The sequence below is a fragment of the Mus caroli genome, unplaced genomic scaffold (assembly GCF_978045245.1).
Source record: "Mus caroli unplaced genomic scaffold, Mus_caroli_1 scaffold_11, whole genome shotgun sequence".
In the NCBI taxonomy this organism is placed as follows: domain Eukaryota; kingdom Metazoa; phylum Chordata; class Mammalia; order Rodentia; family Muridae; genus Mus; species Mus caroli.
This window is the reverse complement of record NW_028227266.1, coordinates 118,521,594-118,542,952: the sequence shown is the minus strand read 5'-3', so window position 1 is coordinate 118,542,952 and position 21,359 is coordinate 118,521,594. Positions and strand designations below refer to the sequence as shown.

At 53.0% G+C, this 21,359-nt stretch overlaps 1 protein-coding gene across 8 annotated transcripts in view; it reads left to right on the top strand.

The window, feature by feature from the left end:
• Positions 1-5,077: 5,077 nt before the first annotated feature.
• Positions 5,078-21,359, top strand: part of Scn5a (sodium voltage-gated channel alpha subunit 5) — a 98,371-nt gene continuing 82,089 nt past the window's right edge. For all 8 annotated transcript variants that reach the window (XM_085828185.1, XM_029481484.2, XM_021171629.3 and 5 more), the window contains exon 1: positions 5,078-5,246. The gene's annotated coding sequence lies outside the window, so the exon portion shown is untranslated. The remainder of the gene's footprint in view (positions 5,247-21,359) is intronic.

Below are 21,359 nucleotides of genomic sequence, written 5' to 3'. Positions count from 1 at the left end.
CGGTTAAAAAACATAATAAAGCAAATGCAGTGGTGTATATTTGTAAGTCCAAGGCTGGACAGGCAGAGACTCACTAAGCAACCAGTTCCAGGCCAGTCAGACATTTGTCTCAAAACAACAGTAACAATTCTGAAAGGCAGATGGCTCATGAGGAACAACATCTGAGATTGTTCTGTAGCGCACACACACACACACATACACACACACACACATACACACACACAGAGAGAGAAAGAGAGAGAGAGAGAGAGAGAGAGAGAGAGAGAGAGAGAGAGAGAGAGAGAAGAGAGAGAAGAGAGGGTTCTGGCACCCAAAAGAATTATGGCTTTCGGAGGTCTTTCTAAAATCCCTCCCTTCGGGGATAGCTCCTGCCTCTAAGCTGCAGATAGCCCATCCAGAGCTCAGATCCAGCAAGCTTCACCTGGAGAACCAATGCCGGACATCAGGGTGGTGCAGCCAGTGCCTTGTGTGGACTCTGTCCTGGCCCCACCTCGCACTCCATCTTCCAAAGCACCTGCTAGGGCAGTGTTTGGGGTTCTCAGAGCCAGAATCCTCACTTCTTAGCCCTTCTACACCTCTTGAGTTAGCAAGGTGAAAGAAACAGAGACCCAAGACTGTTGCTATTCTCTCATCCTCGACCTGAGCCGAGCCTCCATGGGAATGGAGAGAGAAAAGGACATAGAGGATTCACATAGGGCACACTGCAACAAATGAGGCAAGGAGCTAGCTGCCCACACAATGCCATGATTGAGCTCAAAAGCAGAACACACACACAAGAGTAGGGGTGGCTAAGAAAAGAATGGAATCTTGAACAATGCCCATTTATATAAATGAAAAGTCCAAACACACAAATGGCCAATAAACCATGAAAAAGCGCTCAGTTTCATTAGTCACCAGGGAAATGTCAATTAAACCACAATGTGAAACCTCTGCACACCCACTCAAGAGACTAAAGCAAAAAAAAAAAAATTTTACAAAAATACCCAGTGCTAGAGAACATAGATGAACCAGCGTAGTCACTGTAGTGGCGTGGATGCCAGCAGAACCAGTTTGGAAAACCAGCAATATCTACAGAAAGTGGACACACTCTACCGAAGACCCGGCAACTCTCTGTCGGGTTCAAGGGCACATGCGCTCACCTCAGTTCGTGTTCCAGAATGTTCATAGCACGCTATTTATGCTAACCCTAAACTAGCAACCACTCAAACACCCATTAGCAGCACAATAGAGAAGAGCCAATGGGCTAGAACAAAGACAAAACAGCCACGTGGACGGACTGACAGACACATACTGAAAAATGAAACATAAAAGAGTTTGCAGTTTCTGATTCCTTTTTAAATACAAAGTCAAAGCAAGCAAACTGGAGGCCAGTGCAGTGGGTTCTCAGGGGAAAGGTGTCAGCCAGCAACCTGAGTTTGTCCCTGGAACCCACATGGAGGTGGAAGGTGAGAGCCAACTCCGTAAAGTGTGCCACTGACCTGTACAAGTGGGTCATGATGTGGGCACCCACAGGCACACTCCATCTTCATCAATAAACATATTTAGAGCAAGCAGAACCAACAAGATGGTTGGGTAGGTAAAGACTCCTGCCTGCCACCAAGAATGGGAACCCGAGTTTAGGTCCCAGAATTCACATAGTGGAAAGGCAGAACTGACTCTTGCAAGTTATCCTCCAACTTACAAACACAGACATTGACATATGCTCACGTGTGTGTGTGCGCACACACACACACGCACACACAAACACACACACACACACACACCACAAATGAAATGAGTAAATATGTAACGAGGAAAAAAAAAAAAAACCAGGCAAATCTAGCCAAGAGAATTTGATATCGTTAACCCTGGGGCTGGAAGTGGTGACATTAGAGCTGTTAAGGGAATTCTGGACTGAGGTAGTGTTTAGTCTCCACGTGCTGGTTATAAAGATTTGTTTGAGGGAACCCTAATATTAAACATTTAAGACACGTGTACTTTCCTATGTGCAGGTTTGATAGAAGGGAGGGGACACAAAAAAAACAAACAAACAAGAGCCTAGAGCAGTCAGAGATAAACCAGACGCCCCGAGCGTGCGCCCTAGGGTGTGGGCACCTCTTTACAGCATGTGCTTTCCTGGGAACTCCCCTTTCTATCAGGAAGGATGCTTGGTGAATAGGGACAGCAGTGGGCTGGTGGAAACAGGGGAAAGAAGGGAAGCCCTAGTTGGTTACTATTCATTATTAATCTGACACCCAGGAGACATACTTCTGGGCATGTCCGACAGAATTCCTAGAAAGATCTACCCTAGATGTAGACAGCATTCTTCCATGGGGGTTGGGGGAGGGTCCTGCAGTGAATAAAAAGAAGAGAGCAAGCTGAACACCAGCCTCACCTGTCTCTGCTCCCCGAATGTAGGTGCAATGTGATTAGCCACCTTACGCCCCTGCCTGGGCCTTCCTTCCGCCATGGCAGATGGACGGCACCCTAGCTCTCTCAGCCAGAATAAACCCCCTTCCTGAAGTTGCTTCTGTCAGGTGTCTTGTGTTTGGCTTTGGCAATGAGACAAGAAATCGACACAGTCATAGGAGAGAGCAGTCTCAGAGCCGGGAAAGACAATGTGTCTAATTCAACTTTGAACCTGGGGAAGGGGGAGGACGGAATAAGAATGAAAAGAAAAACCTTCACTGCCTCTAGCTGCTCTGTGCATGCATATTCCTCATTTCCTAAATAGAGCCTGACAAAGAGGTACCCTGGATCTGGCAGGATTTCTTAGTGATGGTGGTACCGAATACTCCAGATGCCTGCTGCCCTTTCTCGCACTGTGCATCCTGTCTCAGAGTCCCAGTTGTGTGTTCATGATTGAATCTCCAGTGGGTATGGGTTTTCATTTCTCCTTCCACAGGCTTTATACATGCACACACACGGGGGGCAGGGGGAGGAAAGGAGCTTAAACCTAGTATATTGATACTCTGTGTAGCCCTGGTCAACATCCCCCGGTAGCGCACTGAGGAGAAAGGATTAGAACTGCTCAGAATAAGGAGTAAGGAGGACTTTCCCTCCAAGTCCTAGTACCTTTACTTTCAGCCTCTCTCCATTCAGAAAGTCCATTTACAAGTCTGAATCTGAATTCTGAATCCCGAGGCTGGTGGTTAAAGATTTCAGGGAGGGTGGGTCCTTCTGGTTTTGGATTTGCCTCCTGCCTGGTGGGTGTGGGCTTCAGCTGGGCTAAGGTGAGTTCCACAGTGGGGGGGGGGGGGGATTTGCAACGGGATCGTTGGGTGCACTTCTCATGTTGACCACTAGTGGGAGCTGCTGGCCAACCTCAGGCCTGACAGGAGCTAGAGGCCAGCCGCTGAGTGGTAATGTGGTCCCTCTGTCAGACCCTCAAGAGTTCATCCCATTCAGAGTCTGAAACAACACTGTATACTGACATTTTATATATCCTCCAAGGCGTCAGAAACTCCTGGAGCCCCACACTCAAGTCTTAAATGGACAACACCACTGGCCCACAGCCACCTCTTCAAAATCCCCATAAAGAAGTTGCTGGGCAGACCATGATGGTACATACCCTTTCAGGACTTGTGAGGCAAAGACAGGCAGGTCGCTGTGAACTTAAGACCAGTTTGGTCCATATAGCAAATTCCAGGCGACCCAGAGATACATGGTGAAACCCTGTCTCAAAACAAAACAAGTCTGCCTCTGGTATGTGTGTGCTCACATGCGTGTGTGCGTGTGCATGCTTGCGAGTGTATGTGTGCACATGAGTGTGGGCATGTGTGAGTGTGTGTGCGTTCTGTGTGTGTGTGTGTAAGCGCGCATGCAAGTACATGTATGACCCATGCATGTCCTGGCTCCCAAACCCAGAACTGCAGCACCCTTTGAAAGCTAGCACCAGCTTTACCTTCCCAGTGTGTGTGTTTCTAGCAGTCTGACAACACTGCAGAGAAGGATAACTCCCGGGGAAAAGGACAGTGTGTGTGTGTGTGTGTGTGTGTGTGTCTGTGTGTACCTCTGTGTTCCTGTGATAGCCCTAGACTCTGAGGCGCTGTCCTTCACAATAGCCAATGGAAGTAGCCTCTCGTGTTTAACTATGGGAGATGTACTCCCACTGGCCCCGTGCCTTTCCCTGTGGGTCTGGCTGTCTGTATGCGAATGTATGAATCTATACCTACATGTACACGGCTGTCTGTCCAAGTGTATGTGTGTTCCTGACAGTATCCTTGTTGGACAGTCCTGTCAGTGTGGGACTTGGTATCCCTCTGTGGGTCAACTAGAAGGCTGAACACAGCTCACGAGGTGAGTGTATGGAGATGCTCGTGTCTGTGGGTTTGCTAGTGTTTGCTGCTTGTGTTTAATACAGAGTCTGGGGGTGTGTTTGATTTCAGTCTGCTCTCAAGTGTCAGCATGTTCACATAAAAATCTACAGTGCATGGGTTTCGGTACTGTCACTGTGTCTCTAGAAATGTGGTTCTACGTGTCTCCGTGTCAATGTGTCAATGGATGTGTCTCTAAGTCACGTGGTATCATTAGGTTTATCAGTATGTGTTCCTCAATGCCAGTGTATGTCAATGGTGTCTATGTTCATGTGTATCTGTGCGTCGGTGTCTGTATCCCCGTGTGCATGTGTGTCAGTGTGTCTCAGCATAGATGTCAGGTCATGCCATGTCCATGCACGTGGATAAATGAGGTGTCTGGGGTAGGGTCCCCAGATCATCGAGGAGGGGCGTGTCTGTGTACTCTGGCTTGGGCAATGTGTGTGCCAACGTTTGTCCGTGTGTGCCGGTCCAGGTCTGCGTGGGTGGCTCTCTGTAGCGAGGCGTCCGCAGGTCGGCGTGCGTCCGCTTGTCTGTCTGTCCGTGTCCGCGTGGGCGGCCGTCTCCAGCAGGGCGCGCCCGGGGTCAGAGTGGTGGGCGTGCGCCCCGCCGGGCAGGGTGGCTCTCCTCGCGAGCCAGGCGGGCGCAGCGCCACGTGCGGAGCCCCGGGCGCGTCGCTCTGGGGCGGAGCCAGCCCGGGGCCCCCGAGCCCCAGGCCGAGCCCAGGCGGGGCCCGCCCCCGACCCCGCCCCCAGCCCGAGCCCGCGCCGCCCGCCGAGCCCGGGAGCCCGAGCGGAGCGGCGGAGCCGAGACGGCGGCGGCGCCCGTGGGATGCGGGGATCGCGCCCCCGGGGCCGCTGAGCCTGCGCCCGCTGCCCCAAGCCCTACGCCGAACCGAGCCCGCGCCGCGCTGCAGCCGCCCACCCCTAGGCGCGGGCCGGGGACTAGCAGGTGAGCGATCATCCCCCGTGTCCCGCAGTCCCCCGCTCCCCTCTGTCCGCCGCCGCCGCCCAACTTTCCTCCCCGATGGCCCGGAGCCGCCCGGCCGGGTCCCCAGCCCCCGCAGCCACTATCCCCGAGGGGGGAGGGGCGGGAGAGGCGCAGGTGGCCCGGGCCGGAGTTCCCCTGGTCGTCTCTGATCGCCGCGGGTCTCCTCCCGTCCCCTCTCCTTCCGGGTTCCCCGTGCGCTGTCGAGGGCCGGGGGATGGGGAGATTCGGCCCCGGCTCCCGGACCATCGCTGGCGCAGGCTCGCCGAGGGGCTGGGATTGGGACCCGGATTCCCGAGGCCGGAGACCCCAAGGTCAGAGCAGCGACAAGGCGCGCGGAGAATGTGGCTCTTGAGAGCTGGGGGTGAAAGGGCTGAGCGGGCACTGACCAGGGCTAGGGAGCAGGCCGAGTGCTCCTTTTCCCTGGGCCCCGGGGGTGGAGGAACCCGGCACCGGGGCTATGCCCTCGGTTAGACGAGATCTCTGCACCCTAGGAAGGAATCTGTGCGCTCTATTGGGGGTCAGATCTACGAATGTGCTTTGTCTTTGGGAGCTCCCATCACGCCAAGATCTTGGTGCCCTGTTGTAGCCTTGAAGCGGTCGCATCTCCTCCTGTCTCTATGCGCTCTGAGAGAGGAGAGGTTTCTGGACATGGAAATTCGGGAGAATTCTTTGCCCTCCTTGCTTTGACCTGGACAGACTCGCGCACCCGGACAGGAGAGAGAGGAGGTCCCGGACCTCTGCGGTATTTGATCGTCTTTGGAGGTGCCCTGAGAGGAAGTGGAGGTGCCTAGCTTTGTCTGGTGGGGACAGTGACATGGTGGGGACTGGCAGCCTTGGTGCTCATGATGCGAGGAAATGCTCAGGATGCGGCCTGGCTGTAGGCAGGCCTTCCAAACACCTGTTGGAGGGCAGCTTACAAGGATCAGCCATGGAACTCACGCTTGTCTCCGTAGCGACTTCAGTCTAGTGGGACTGTGGGATCAGTGTGCCCTTGGGACCCTGAGCTGCCCCTTACAGCTGTGACCCCCATGCACCATCTAGAGAGGCCCAGAACAGGACCTCCATGAACCCCAGACTTTCTGTAGATTCACTGTCTTTCAGAACTAAGGCCCCTGGCGCAGCCCAGCCCTCGACCACCCCTCCACTTCTCTACCTGTCCCTTCCCACTTAGAGTTGGCTGTGTGCACAGAAAAGATGGTAATACAGAGAGGAGAGTGAACTAAAGGCGGGACAGGCTGCTGCCGCAGAAGCAAAAGTCAGCTGGGACATGGGACACTGGGTCTTTGCTAGAATGTTGAAGGTTCTGAAACCTTCACTACCACCACATGTAATGAGGCTCGGGGGGGGGGGGTCAAGAACTTATCCAAGGTCACACAGAATCATTGGACTGGGGAGAACTCTCAGGGCAAAAGTCCCTTGGAATCTATTTCTTGGGGGCCAAATTGGCCCAGAACTGACCAAAGAAGGTCTAAATAGAGAGAGAAGAGTGGCCTCAGGTGCTAAGAACCCATTTTCAAAGCCTGGTGTAGCATAGACAGCTGTCATCCTCTAGAGAGCCTAGTCCCTGTGTGTGGTGGCCATCAGAGCTCCTCTGGAAGAATTCCAGGGTTGACTCACTTGGCATGAAGAGCAAGCATGGAAGAACAGTGGGAAGTACCAGAGACAGCTGGGGATGGGGGAGTGGAGGAGGCTGGTGCCCAGGCAATCCACAAAGAAGAGACTCCTGGGGCAACCTGCAGCAGTGAAAAAAAAACACAGTCCCTTTCACAGGAGACGCATTCCTGTCCTCGAGAAAGCTTTTGGAAGAGTGCAATGACAGAGGTGTCTCCCCAGAAACACTGAAGAGGTCGCAGTTTTGATTAAGAGAGTCAAGAGTATTGTTCTAGCCAGATATCCTTCCGTCTGGGTTTTGAAGCATGAACAGGAGTTTTCCTGGTGAGGAGAGTGTAGTTCAGTCATCAACCAATCAGTACAAAATACTCAACAGTTAGTTGAGCGATCCATTGGGTCCCATGTTGTGAGGAGAAACCGAGGCCACAGTCACAGGGGCGTTTGCAAGCTTTTCTTGTGAATTGGGAATTTATCCTCAGTAACGGTTCTAAAAATGACTAACAGGCACTGAGTGCTTTCCGTAGACCAGACCTCACCAGGCACTTCGTAGGGTTCATCTCCCAGAGCGTCCCACATCAGCCCACAGTGGGGAGACCTCAATCACAACCATTCTGCAGACGATGAAGCTAAAGGCCGGGAAGGGAGAGCAGCTGGGTCATAGCACGCGTCTCCCAAGTAGCTGGACTCTGCTGTAGATGGGGCCCTTCAGCTGAGGGGGTGCACCAGGCAGGCCACTGGGTGACACCCTGTGGTGTCCTCTGCTGAGAAACCTGCTAGTATGCCACCCATGCCTTTCAGGGCACCCAGAGCTACCCATGCTTTACCCTGTGTATACAGTGAGGGGCATGGGTGGGTGAAGTCTGGTGGTCAAGTTTGGTGTGAGCAGTTTGACTTCAATTGGGCCTTAGAGGGAAGGATCTGGAAGGAAGCTTCCAGAAGGAGATGGGGCTGAGGTAGATGCTGCAGAAGGGCAGCATGGGCTGTCCATTGGAACCAGGGCTGCCTGGTCACCGGAACATCACTCAACTCGGGAAGCTTTACATAAAAACATCTGCTTGAAGCTCCGCCCCCAGGCATGCTAATTCTCTCTCGGTTCTGGGGTGGAGCAGGCGGTGTCCTTCTGAAAACAGAAGACAGGTGGTTCTGATGGTGTTAGAGCCAGATGCTCAGAGACACTGGATAGCCTGGTCAACAGGGAAGCCAGGAGGGTAGGTGGCACCGACCAGAGGCAGAAAGGGCCCCTCCCCCAGGAAGGGGAAATCCCCCATTTCTGCTGAGAGATTTTTTAGAAGGTACCGTCTGCGCTGTTCATGGACAGATGAACAAGAATGAATAATTTAGAGAGAAGTGCCCATTAGATTGAGCCGCAGCGAGGGCACCGGTGACCTCTTCAAGAGAAACGGCACTCTCTGAGCCCACGGGATGTGGTGCCCTGCGTGGATGGGTTCTGGTGAATGAACACACTGGGCAGGAGAGCTGGTTTGGAGTGGGTTAAGGCACGGGCAGGAGATGACCTGGAGGAGCACAGGTGGACAGCATTCTCGGGGGTCTGACAGCTGGAGAGGGAGAGGGAGAGGGAGCCGGTGAGGGGTGGGTCCATTCTGGCTTTAGGTAGAACCTGAGTAGATACTGTCAACTAGGCAGTCCTGCGGTGCATCATGGGCAAGGACTTATGAAAAACATCTCGAGTGAAGGACCAGAAGCCTGTGGCTCAAAACTGCAGCTGAGAGGTGCACACATCACAGTTTGCCCATTGGGCCAGTCAGGGAGGCCAGGGTGAGGTGACCTCTGCAAGGAAGGTCACGGTAGGAACTGATTCCCGCCTCTGCGTGCCGAGTGGGTCCTTCCTCTGGGGAGAAAAGGGAATCCCCAAAGCTGTATTTAGAGACAAGAGGCAGGATGGGCTTGCCTAGAGCAGGTGTCCATGGTGACAGAATTTGGACAAGAGAGGCTGGAACCAAAGTTCCATAGCTAAATGGGGGTGGGGTGGATGGGGGCAGAGAAAGAAGAGAAGAGAAGACGCAGGAGGCTGGACATTTGGGGAGCAGGGCAGCTGTAGGAATGCCTGGGTCTGATAACCACCCCGTCTGCCAGGCCAGGCTAATCACACACCGAGTTCAGAGGCAGTAGAGCCCAGCCTGGAAGGTGGGGTGGGCAGCACAGAGTGAGTGTTCAGCATCTACTCTGTGCTGTGGAGGGTTCTAAGTATCCAAGACAGGCACAGCGGCTGTGAAGTTTGCATAGTCGTGGGGAGAGAGACTGAATAACACGGAACAGGGAGAGTATAATTTTAGGTAGTGGCAAATGCAGTGGAAGGGTAAACGGGGATTCCTGGTGAGGGACAGTGAGTCCCGAGTAGCCTGGATGAACCTGAAGCTTCTGGAGGAGGCAGCTAGCTGATCGGGACTTGACTAGCAAGAAACAGGTAGGGAGAGACTACTAAAGAGAAAGCTGTCTGTGCAAAGGCCCTGCGGCAGAAACTAGCTCAAGGATGTCTGCTGTGGCCAGAGCAGAGGGCTAGGGATGGGAATGGAGAGAAGGCAGGTCTCCATTCTAGCCCCGCCCCCTCAGTGGACTGCCCCTTCTGTGTGCCTACACCACTCTCCTTGGGCTGGCGCTGGCAGCAGTTCTTGGGAATGAAGCTATTTTTAGATACGACTCTCCTCTCCTGTGGGCCCAGAACATACCGTGTCTTTTAAAGATGATCAATATGTGCTGGCACTATTTATAGAGACCCTATGTCAACTCCTGGGGCCTGGGACCCCCCAGACTTTGGGGATAGACATCACAACACAACCTTAGGGATATTGACATAGATTCTTTAATCCAGTCCTCAGTCTATCTTCTACTCTTGAGGGGTACTGAGGACCTTGGAGCCTGCCTATTACCCCTGGGCCAGAAAGACCTGTCCAGGACAGATAGAAGACAAGCTTAGAATGGAGGTCCAGACTCCCCTATGGAGAGTTGGTCAATGTGCAACAGCGGGAAGCCTGCCTGGAGGAGACAGGCCTGGAGGCTACTGGGGGAGGCTGCAAGGGAGGGCTGGGCTTGGTTCTCCTGGCCTGTAGTTGGCGTTGCTCGGTAGGGAGACGTGTTTATGCTCTGAGTCCTTTCTCTTCTCTTCAGTCTCATTAAGTCTCCCAGGGAGTCAGTGGAAAGTGGAGTCCCCCAAGGGGTGTTTGCTGATGGCAGGGGTGGAGCTGTTCTTACAGCATCTGTGTGGCCCTGTGTTTCTCTTGCCCACTCAGAGAGCCCTGTGTACTGAGGCTGCTCTTACACCCCTGGAGCCAGGGACAGCTCTGGCTACCCTGGGGTCTTAGGGCAACCCAGGCAGGCTTTAGCTGGTCAAGACTTTGGTCCTGGATGTCACTTTGTGAACAGTGGAGGCTCATCTTGGATAGGGAAGGTAGAAAACACCTCTCCGGCATGGATGGATTCTTGAAAGGACCTGGCGTTGGAGGTGGTTTTCAAAGAGATTATAAGGCAGGCAGAGGCAGCCTGATAGCTTAGGCACCAGAGCAGTGTGTAGAGTGCCCCTGAAGCAGACTGAGTGGAGAGGGCTGATCTCAGAGCAAGGGTACCCTGCCAAGGAAGAAACTAGTCTCAACAGTGAGTCCCTCTGCCTGGCATTAGAACCCAGTCTTGTTGATCCAAGCAAGGGTCTAAGACCAACCTCTTGGGCTACCCAGCTAAGCTAGGAAGCCCAGCTTATTCCTTCCTTGGTCAAGGCCCCACGCAGGGGTCATCAGTTGACACAGAAGTGCAGGGAAGGACTGAGGCCTACCCACACAGCCTGAGCGGAAGGCAGCCCAGGCACCCAGCGCCCACCCCACAGAGCACTTGGGTCGGATGCAGCACAGACTGCCTGTTAAATAAAGAGACAGCTAGTTGCCAACAGCACTGGAAACCCAGGGAAAGCCCCCACTCGCTCACTGAGCCCGAGTGCCGATTAGATGTATAATTGCTGAGCTTCCGTTTCAGAATCTGTCCAAGGCAAGGAGACGAGAAAGAAAGAAAAAGAAAAACCTTCCAAAGGAGCCGCCACCGCCTACCATTCCCAGAGAGAGCAGATGCGGGGCACCTTCTCGTCCTCGCCTTTATCTGTGCCCACTTGGGTCACTTCTAGCCTTAGTGCACAGGTAGTTTACTGTGTACTCACCCACAAACGAGAGGCAGCAGCTTTTGCCTAAAACAGCCCGCATGTTTTTGTGATGATCTCCAAGAGGCCACAGGACTCTGTGCTAGGCATTAAGCAGCTGACTGAAAGGGTCAGAGAATGTCTTAGTTGGGTGGCGGTACATGCCTAACTGTACACACTTGAAGAGCGTGTTTCTTGAGTTTAAATTGTCCTTCAGTTGAGAAGTGCATTGAGTGCAGTATACGGTTGTGTAGTATGGCCTGGATGCCTTTGTGGCACAGATTCCGTGTCTCCGTGGGTTCGTCCCTCTCCCTCTGGGCAGTAAGTCACCCCAGAGGGAGAGACTCTCAGGTTTCCCTGGGGGTATGAATAGCTCCTTCGATGTACACAGTAGGTGCCCCATAAATTCCTCGGTTGCCATAGCATCCATACACAATTTCCCTGTGAAGGCTTTTTCAGCTCAGGTATCAGAAAGATGAGTTGGAAGACGCTGGACTGGGCAGAGTCAGGATGCTGGTGGCTGTCTTCTCGCAGTGTGCGCTTTGAGGGTCTGCAGGAGCTCATGCAGGGCACTGTGTGTGTGGGGGGGTATTTTTCAGAGTCTGGGATAGATGGCCCCCTGTGACTATGCCAGTCCTCTAACCCTGTCCTTTTGTGGTCACAGGGTGTTAGGTTTTCCAATTCCCTGCCCTGGAGATCCGGGGCTGGACAGTGTTGGGCCCTTGGAGAATAGCAAGCACACCAACGCATCTTAGAGATTCTGTGTGCATGGGCCTATGAGAAGGCTGACAGGGAAGGCTGGGCACGAAGGTAGGGTGCTGGGTTCATGGGTTCACAGGGTACTGCACAGTGTGTGTGTGTGTGTGTGTGTGTGTGTGTTTAGGAGGATCCTGCAGATTCTGTGTTTTCCCATACCTAGCATCTAGACACATGCCAGTACTAGAGAGTGGAGGAACCATTGCTCCGTGCTTTCTGTGGGGGAGGAAGGAAAGGAAAGGACAAGGTTTAGAAGAGGAACTCCTGGTTTGTCTTTGGCAGGTGGGTGAATCCAAGGTAGGACCAGATGAGCCAGACCCTACCGCAGCTCCCAGCCCTTGACAGAGCCAGGTTCTATCCCTGACTGGGAATTCACTTCTGTAGAACTAAAGCTGATGGGGTTTTCCTGTCAGCAGAATTAGCTGGGTGTTGGAATAAATGAGATGCAAATGTGTGTAAATTAGGGCCTCCCCAGAAGCTGGGGTGGGCGTGTTCTCCTCGGGAGGGATGGGGGTGATTGGGCAGGTCTTCCCCGAGATTTCAGGAGGTGAGGGGGAAGCGGTTCCGACTTGCCCTGCTCCTCCTCGGGGTTGGACTAGACAGGGTTAAAGCCTCCGCTGCAGCCTCAAAGGAGCGACCCAGCAGGGAGCAGGTTAGCTGAGGCCCGGGTGCAAGGACGTGTCAATGTGCCTTTGATCTGGGAACAGGGACCTCTGAATGCAGAGGCCATGGCACCAGCTGGCACCCCCGTGGAGCCTTTGTCCGAACAGTTACCCTAGAGAGCTGGGATTGTACAGATAATTGCCTGGGCGGGAGGGATGGTGTGAACACTCTGTGGACCCCTCCCCCCCCATCATCCCCACCTGTGGCTTTAGCTTCCTTGGCCACCCATAACCACCGCCAGAAACCAGGTGGCTACTTTCTGGTCTACCAATACAAGTCTTTTTTCAATTGCTTCTGTGGCTTCTGCCCTACCTCCAGAGGCCTGATGCCAGGGCAGGTGATGCCAGGGCAGGGGGGGGACCGTAGTAGATTCACTTTGCTAAGTATCGATCTCCAACCAAACTGGACAGGATCCCTGGATGCCAGCCACAGATCTTGGGGGTCTCTAGTAGTTACATTTTTTTTTGTAAAGTAAAAAGAAACCAGAAGTTATTTTAACATGTTTCTTTTGACCCAGGATTTTATCAAATTAAATATGCATTTAACGGTAATCAACATTAGAAAGGATTAACAGAAGGCTCAGCATTCTTTACCTCCTAAGCCTGTGCCATGGGTCACACACAGGTCTGTCCACTGTAGCCATGTCCTCAGCCCTTAGAGCCACACACAGCGAGTGAGTGACTGCTGGGCAGTGCCAGAACCAAGAGGAAAACTGCCAGAGAGTCACTTCTGTCAGAGGAAGTGCCAACGCTGGGCACAGGCAGAAACCGGCCAAGTTTCCTTAGGCACATCCACCCAGCCTCCTGGGGTGAATCGGGCCTCTTTACACACACTCAGTCCCACTGATGTCCTTTCTCTTAGTCCTGCCCAAAGGTGAAAGAGACGGGTAGTGCAGTGGTTAGGAGCTTCCTAATGTCTGAGTATCAGATTTCTCACCTGGGAAGAAAGGATAATACCCTCCCCGATTCGTGGGATTGTAGCAAGGATAAAATACCATGCTCCAAAACTGCAGACACTGCTGAACATGTGCATGCAACACGCACACACACGCACACACACGCACACACACGCACACACACGCACACACACGCACAATGACAGGCTCATAAAGAACATGAGACAACTCTGGCATGGCACCCCCATGACCCCAGGACACCACCCCTGCCCCGAAGGAGCCAGAGTCAAAGTGTGGCTTCTTGACTAGATAGCATTTGTCCCTTCACCCATCCAGTTCATTCTGCTCTGCTCCGAGAGCTCGAGAGAAATGCTGGGGTGGGAGGTGTATGTAGAAACGGGTTCTCTGCCAGGTGATGTGAGTGCCCACCAGGGACTGAACAGGAGAGAGACAGGCAGGGTGCTCTGGTGTGGAAGGATCTGAGCCGGGTCTCTGTGTGAACAATGACGTAGTCACTTGTTGTGTAACTGTGCACAATGATGGTGGGCCACACAGGGGACCATGGTCTCTGGAGATTCTGAGAGAGCTGCAAAATACCTACCACCTAGTGATGCTGTAGCTATCGTAACATCTTAGTGCAGGGCTGTCCTTGTGTGTGTGTGTGTGTGTGTGTGTGTGTGTGTGTGTGCATCACAGAGCTGTCCGTGTGTGTGTGTGTGTGCATCACGGAGCTGTCTTGTGTGTGTGTGTGCATGTGTGCATCACAGAGCTGTCCTTGTGAGTGATCATGCACATGTTGACACATGTATGCTGCTGTGGAAATGAACCTATATTGTGAACATAGAGCATATGTGCAATTAGGAGTAGTTTGTGATACTTGGCAACAGTCAGCAACTGTGTTATTAGCTTGTGTGTTGTTCGCTTTTTCATCATTTATTTGTATGGGTATGAGCCTGTGTGAGATTGTGTTCATGTATGCAGGAGCCCATGGAGACCAGAAGGGGGTGTCATCAAATCTCCTAAAGTTGGAGTTAGAGGTGGTTGTGAACCACCCAACATGGGTGCCGGGAACTAAACCTGGGTCTGATGTAAGAACAGAGCATGCCCTCACCCACTGAGCCACCTCTGCGGCCCTGCTTTGTGCACTCCCTGTGCTGTGTTTTATTGTAATTTTAGAGTGCGGTCCTGCTCAGGTGATATCGGTCTGTGTGTACAAGCTCACCAGACTACACGAAGGCTACGCTGAGTTCAGGGGTGTTCTGTGCAGGGAACTGTTGTGTTGTGGAGTAAGTGCTTAGTGTGGAAAGAAAGTAACCACAGTGACTAATTGATAGTGACTAATTTGCATCCTATAGGTTTTTTTTTTGTTTTGTTTTTCGAGACAGGGTTTCTCTATGTAGCCCTGGCTGTCCTGGAACTCACTTTGTAGACCAGGCTGGCCTCGAACTCAGAAATCCGCCTGCCTCTGCCTCCCGAGTGCTGGGATTAAAGGCGTGCGCCACCACTGCCCGGCCATCCTATAGGTTTGTGTAACTGCACCCTCATGTTCACAGGACAAATGGCCCAATGATGTAATTCTATGGATCTTCGGGATTAAATGACACATGGTAGTGACAGCAAAGACCACAAGGACAACAGCAGCTAGTGACCACTGCATTTGTATTGTGGCTAAGACCTGGGACAGGAAGAGCAGCATACTTACACACTACAGAACAACCCTCCAAATAGGAGTGTTCTCTCGTCTCCTCCCCAACCCTTTCCCTCTAGTTTCCTCTCTCCCTCCTCCACTCCCTCTTGATTTTTTTGAGATATGGTCTCACTAATTCACTATGTAGTTCTGACTGTCCTAGAACTCCACATGTAAACCAGGCTGGCCTCAAACTCACAGACATCTGCTTGCCTCTGCTCCCAAGAGACCACACCTAGTCTCCAGGAACAGTTTCTCCCCTTCACTTGATGCATAGAGAAACAGAGATTAATTCACCCTAGGACATGTGGCAAGCAAGTACCAGGGCCCAGGTTCGCCTACATGGGCTGGCTTCCAACCCACAGCCCTAACCACTTCCTCATCCCATATAAGAACAGGAAATCTCTAAGAAGGAAATGTGGGAAGAGGAGCCATGGAAAAGGAGGCCAAGATGGATATGCGGGAGGCTCTCTGGACAGGGTCATTTCCTCATTAACAGTCTCAGCAAGTCCAGAGAGAAAAATGTCCTTTTGGGTTAGCGTGGAGTCTGTGCTGACGGGGCCCTTTTACCATGTGATCAGCAGCAGTTGATTTGAGAACCATGATCTGGGGAAGAAACATTCCCTTTGAAGCCATTGTAAGACCATACATACACTGGGTGCCAAATGTGTGCTCACTGAATCAATTCTCGAAATGAGTGAGTGGAGGTATTCATTAGTATGCTCTGCTGAAGGGAGAAACTGAGTTGCCTGATGCAGGCATGGGCCACAGACTTGGGTGGCGGCTGTCACATCCCGCTTGGCCTGCACCACCAACCCAATGGAAGGTTGATGACAACCCGTGGAAGACAAAGGTCTGGATGGTGATATGTCATTGAGCCACAGTGTCCCGGCCTCCCTGTCTGGGGCATAAGTTCCTGCTCTGAGGTTACAGGCACCTTTCCATGGACCTCTTCCTTAGCACCTAGGGAAAGGCAGCAGGGGAGTGCCAGGGCCAGGAAAGGTGAACCTGGGTAGGTAAGATGGCTGCCAGGGTGGTGGGTCACCCAGCCAGAGGTCATGGCACCGGGAAGCAGGAGAAAGAAAGTGCCAAACAGAGGAAGCAGGCAGAGATTTCCTGGGAAGCCCGGGAGCCACTTCCACAGAGGGCTGCGCATAAATTTACATGGCAAAGAATATTCTTTGCATGCTAGGTTCCAGAGACTCAGATTCCACAACGACCAAAATGCCAGACATGACTCAGGCAGGAGGCTGGAGTGAGCCTGCCTTCAGGCTCTGGGCTTGAAGTCTGCAGGGAGGGGCTGCACAGAGCGGGAACCCAGAGCTGTCTCCTCCTCCCCTCTCTGTGGTCGGGCATCCTGAGAGTTCGCTGGTAAAGCCAGCCAAGTCCCATGCAAACCAGGACCCATGAAGCAACCTGACATTGGTCTCCTACCCTGAGGACAGGGGACATTAGCTGCAGCTGCATTCTCGGTTGCTAGGATGAGTGTCCATTTCAGTTGTCTTTGGCCGCTGGTGTGAGCCGCATCTATTCAGGAAGGCTCAGGAAGACCGGCGCACAGTGGGAGCATGCACAGCGTTGACTCCCCCACAGTATCTCCATCTTAAAGTCGGGACATTTAGGGCAGAAGCCCTGCCCTGCCCTAAGCTAGACACCCGGGCCAAGTGGGCAAGGCAGATTTATCCCCAGAGACTGAGTGACCAGCAAAGTCTAGAAGGGGAAAGGGCCAGGTTGGAAGTGTGAAGGAGGAAGGGACGTCACACTGAACACAGGCCGTGCTCCTAATGTCTGTTACAGACTGGGGTGGAAAGAGTGGACTGTGGCCGTGCGGGGGCGTGGCCATTGTCGTGGTTAATGTGTTTGCTGTTGTGATGATGCGCAGAGAAGCAGTGGAAGGAAGGAAGGAAGGGGGTATTTTGGCTCACAGTTCACGGGATACAGCTCATTTCAGAGGGGAAGGAACGATTACAGAAGCAAGAGGTCACTGGTCACATTGCATCCGCAGTCAGGAAGCAGAGAGGGGCGGGGGGGGGCGGGGGCGGGGGCGGGCCCGGGGGCGGGGCTCCGGGTGTTCCCCCGCCGGTGTTCAGTTTGCCTTTCTCCTTTTTATCTAGTCTAGAACTTTATCCCCTGGGGTGATGCCACCAGCTTTCAGGGTGGGTCTCCCCGCCTCAGTTAACTCAGTGTAGAAAATCCCTCACGAGTGTGCTCAGAGGCTCTAAACGCTGTCAGGTTGACAATATTAACCCATCACAACAACGATCCCAAGCAGGGGTTAGGAGCATGCCCAGGGCTGGGATATTGAGAAAGGAAGTGGAAACACTGAGTGAAGGTGCAGGGCACATGGCCAGAACAGGTACCAGTATGAACAAACTATTTGCTCCCACTAACTCCAGAGTCAGTGGGACTTAGGGAGATGTGTTCCCGTGACCTGAGGTAGAGGGATGTAGTTTGGATGGAGTAGACTCCTGGTGGTGGTGGTGGTGGGGTTGCCAGGACGGGGGAGACTGCACCAGGCAGAAGGGGCAGCTAGGAGAACCTGCCCCGGTTTCCAGAGCAGATGGAGTACTAGTGTTGAGATGCCAACAGAGGGGAAGCTGTGTTGGAGCAAGGCAGTGGCATGCCCACCTGTCCTGCTGTGCAATGGGGACTGCCATCTTGAAACCAAATCGACCATAACCTCCCAGCCTCAGGAGTTGAACGATGGAGGCTCAGCTGGGTCTTCTTCCAGCCTTCCCCAGCCATGGATGTCCCCACACCCTCAGCACATTCAGACCACTCTGGGGCTCACCTCATCCTGGCAGCCTGTAATCCTGCAGCCGGGCTATACCAGGCATAGCAGGGTGTGGGCTCTGGGCTGCCGAAGGAAGGGCGGGGCCAGAGCCAGGTGCAGGCAGAAGAACAAGAGAGAAAGCCGATCCTGCCCGCCTACCGCGAGTAGCCCAGAACACAAAGGCCACTCTTGGCCGGTTTACTTTGGAACCTGAGGCTGCTGCGGCTGGGAGGCAGTGAAGCTTCATCTGGAATCCAGTTTCAGGCAGGCCTCTGATGCCAGGGGCTCCCAGGGTGTGAGTGCTAACCCGCCTTTGGGACCCACAACCCTTTGCAAGAAGGTGTGGCAATGCTTAGACTCGGCCCTTTCACCCTAGGCGGTTCCTGGGGTTGCCCCCCTAACGTGCTGTCTCTCACTCTGGAACCCAGCAGGACTCAGAATCTGCCAAGGTCAAGGGTGGGGGGCGGCTGGGCTCCCCAGGCTACGCTTCTCTCTTTAAGACTCAGCGGAGCTGATCTCCAACCCTGCCCAGGGATGTCCCCAAAGCTCAGTGAGCCAGAGAGAGGCTGACACCCACCACAGTGGATCCCAGGATGAATTGGAGGACCCTCCTACCCACAGCAAAGGAAGATGGGCCCCAGGCTCAGCGACTAAGCAGTGACTGAGCCAGAATCTTGGGGTCCTCCACCCATTGAGATCTCAGCGTCCGTTTTTAAGACATAGCATTAAAATGGAAATCAATTGTATTGAATAAAACTGTTGGTAGACTTAAAAAACCAAATTTCCATAGTGTGTGGGCCTCTCTAATAGGATCACGCAGGAACTGGAAGCGTTATGACCTTGAAGTTGGGGGCAGCAGTAGTACTGAGGTGAACACAGTCACCATATGGAGCAGGGATATAGAGACCGAGTCTCTGGGTCACTGAGTTACAGGCGTTCACGACACCTTTACAGATGAAGGAAATACTGCCACCCCTTCTCCCTCAAATCATTTCTCTGTCTCTCCAAGAACCCCCAAACTTTAAACAGGCCTAACTCACCAGGGGAGTGAGAGGCTCCCTCGATGTCGTCTTCTGGAGGGGCACATGAGGGTGAAGGTGTGCTTCTTAGCACAGATGCTCAGTGGGTGAGACTTCACCCACCTGTGCACGCCCTGGCATCCATTTGCACGAATCCCCCCCCCCATTTCAATAGAAATTACAAGCACATCTCTACTGAGGCAGATGCATGTGCAGGTGCACACCTGTACACACACACTCCGCCATCTTTACTGAGGCAGATGCACGTGCGGGTGCACGCCTGTACACACACACTCCGCCATCTTTACTGAGGCAGATGCACGTGCGGGTGCACGCCTGTACACACACACTCCGCCATCTTTACTGAGGCAGATGCACATGCGGGTGCACGCCTGTACACACACACTCCGCCATCTTTACTGAGGCAGATGCACGTGCGGGTGCACGCCTGTACACACACACTCCGCCATCTTTACTGAGGCAGATGCACGTGCGGGTGCACGCCTGTACACACACACTCCGCCATCTTTACTGAGGCAGATGCACGTGCGGGTGCACGCCTGTACACACACACTCCGCCATCTTTACTGAGGCAGATGCACGTGCGGGTGCACGCCTGTACACACACACTCCGCCATCTTTACTGAGGCAGATGCACGTGCGGGTGCACGCCTGTACACACACACTCCGCCATCTTTACTGAGGCAGATGCACGTGCGGGTGCACGCCTGTACACACACACTCCGCCATCTTTACTGAGGCAGATGCACGTGCGGGTGCACGCCTGTACACACACACTCCGCCATCTTTACTGAGGCAGATGCACGTGCGGGTGCACGCCTGTACACACACACTCCGCCATCTTTACTGAGGCAGATGCACGTGCGGGTGCACGCCTGTACACACACACTCCGCCATCTTTACTGAGGCAGATGCACGTGCGGGTGCACGCCTGTACACACACACTCCGCCATCTTTACTGAGGCAGATGCACGTGCGGGTGCACGCCTGTACACACACACTCCGCCATCTTTACTGAGGCAGATGCACGTGCGGGTGCACGCCTGTACACACACACTCCGCCATCTTTACTGAGGCAGATGCACGTGCGGGTGCACGCCTGTACACACACACTCCGCCATCTTTACTGAGGCAGATGCACGTGCGGGTGCACGCCTGTACACACACACTCCGCCATCTTTACTGAGGCAGATGCACGTGCGGGTGCACGCCTGTACACACACACTCCGCCATCTTTACTGAGGCAGATGCACGTGCGGGTGCACGCCTGTACACACACACTCCGCCATCTTTACTGAGGCAGATGCATGTGCGGGTGCACGCCTGTACACACACACTCCGCCAGTGTGTGCGTCCCTGGGCTTCCACGTGTCTCCAGAACCCTTGCAGGCGTATGGTCACAGATGGATACCCTGATCCAGAGAACACTATTTTTAGCAAATCATCCTGAGCTAAGGGGTGGCTTCCCCGTTTACAGAGGAGCAATTGCTCACCACGGAGAGGGCTGCCCCGCTGTCCTCAGGCTGGGCTCTTTGTTTCGTACATGAAATGAGTAATGGCTGTATTGCTTTGCAAGCTCATCGTAGCAGATTCAAGCAATGAGGGAAGGGTGCAAAGAAAGTTGAAAACTGGCCCAAATTCTCCTCAGCTAGGGGAAGAAAAATCACCATTCATGTTTGCTGATAAGTGCTGCAGATAGACGCCTTCTGCTCAGCCAGAGGTGGAGGCTAGACAGGGAAAGGCTCTCATGAAGTGGGGACCTACTCTCACCTGCTATTTTTAACAAAGATGGTCCTTTAACTTTGTGTGAATCAAATAAGAAGCTGCAGAAGGACGGGGAGGTTGGAAAGGGAATCTCTGTCTTTCTGGTTCTACAGCGTTCATTTCGTACTGTACTGGCCCAGGGATACACACCCACATGCAAACCACAGACACACACACACACACCATACATATAGACACATATACACCATACACATGAGCACACACACCACATACACACACATAGACCCCATACACACACCACACACACCTCACATACCATACACACATACTAATCACACCAGCTTGCACACCCATCATATACACACAACATACACAGTCACACACCATATACATACACATCATACAGAGTCACACATCATGTACACACACACATCACATGTGCACACACAAACCACACATACCAGCATGCAGCCCATACATATGCACACACATCATATACACACCATATACACTCATATATCATATACCACACACATATATACCATACACACATACCACACACACCATATACACACACATCATACACACTCATATACCATGTACACACGCATACCACACATGCACATACAAACCACACACACACACCAGCATGCACATTCATACACATGCACGCACATCATACATATACCATATATACACATATGCACCACACACACATACCACACACACACACACACACACACACCATACAACTATATGCTCATGTCTGTGTGTGTGTCCCAGTGC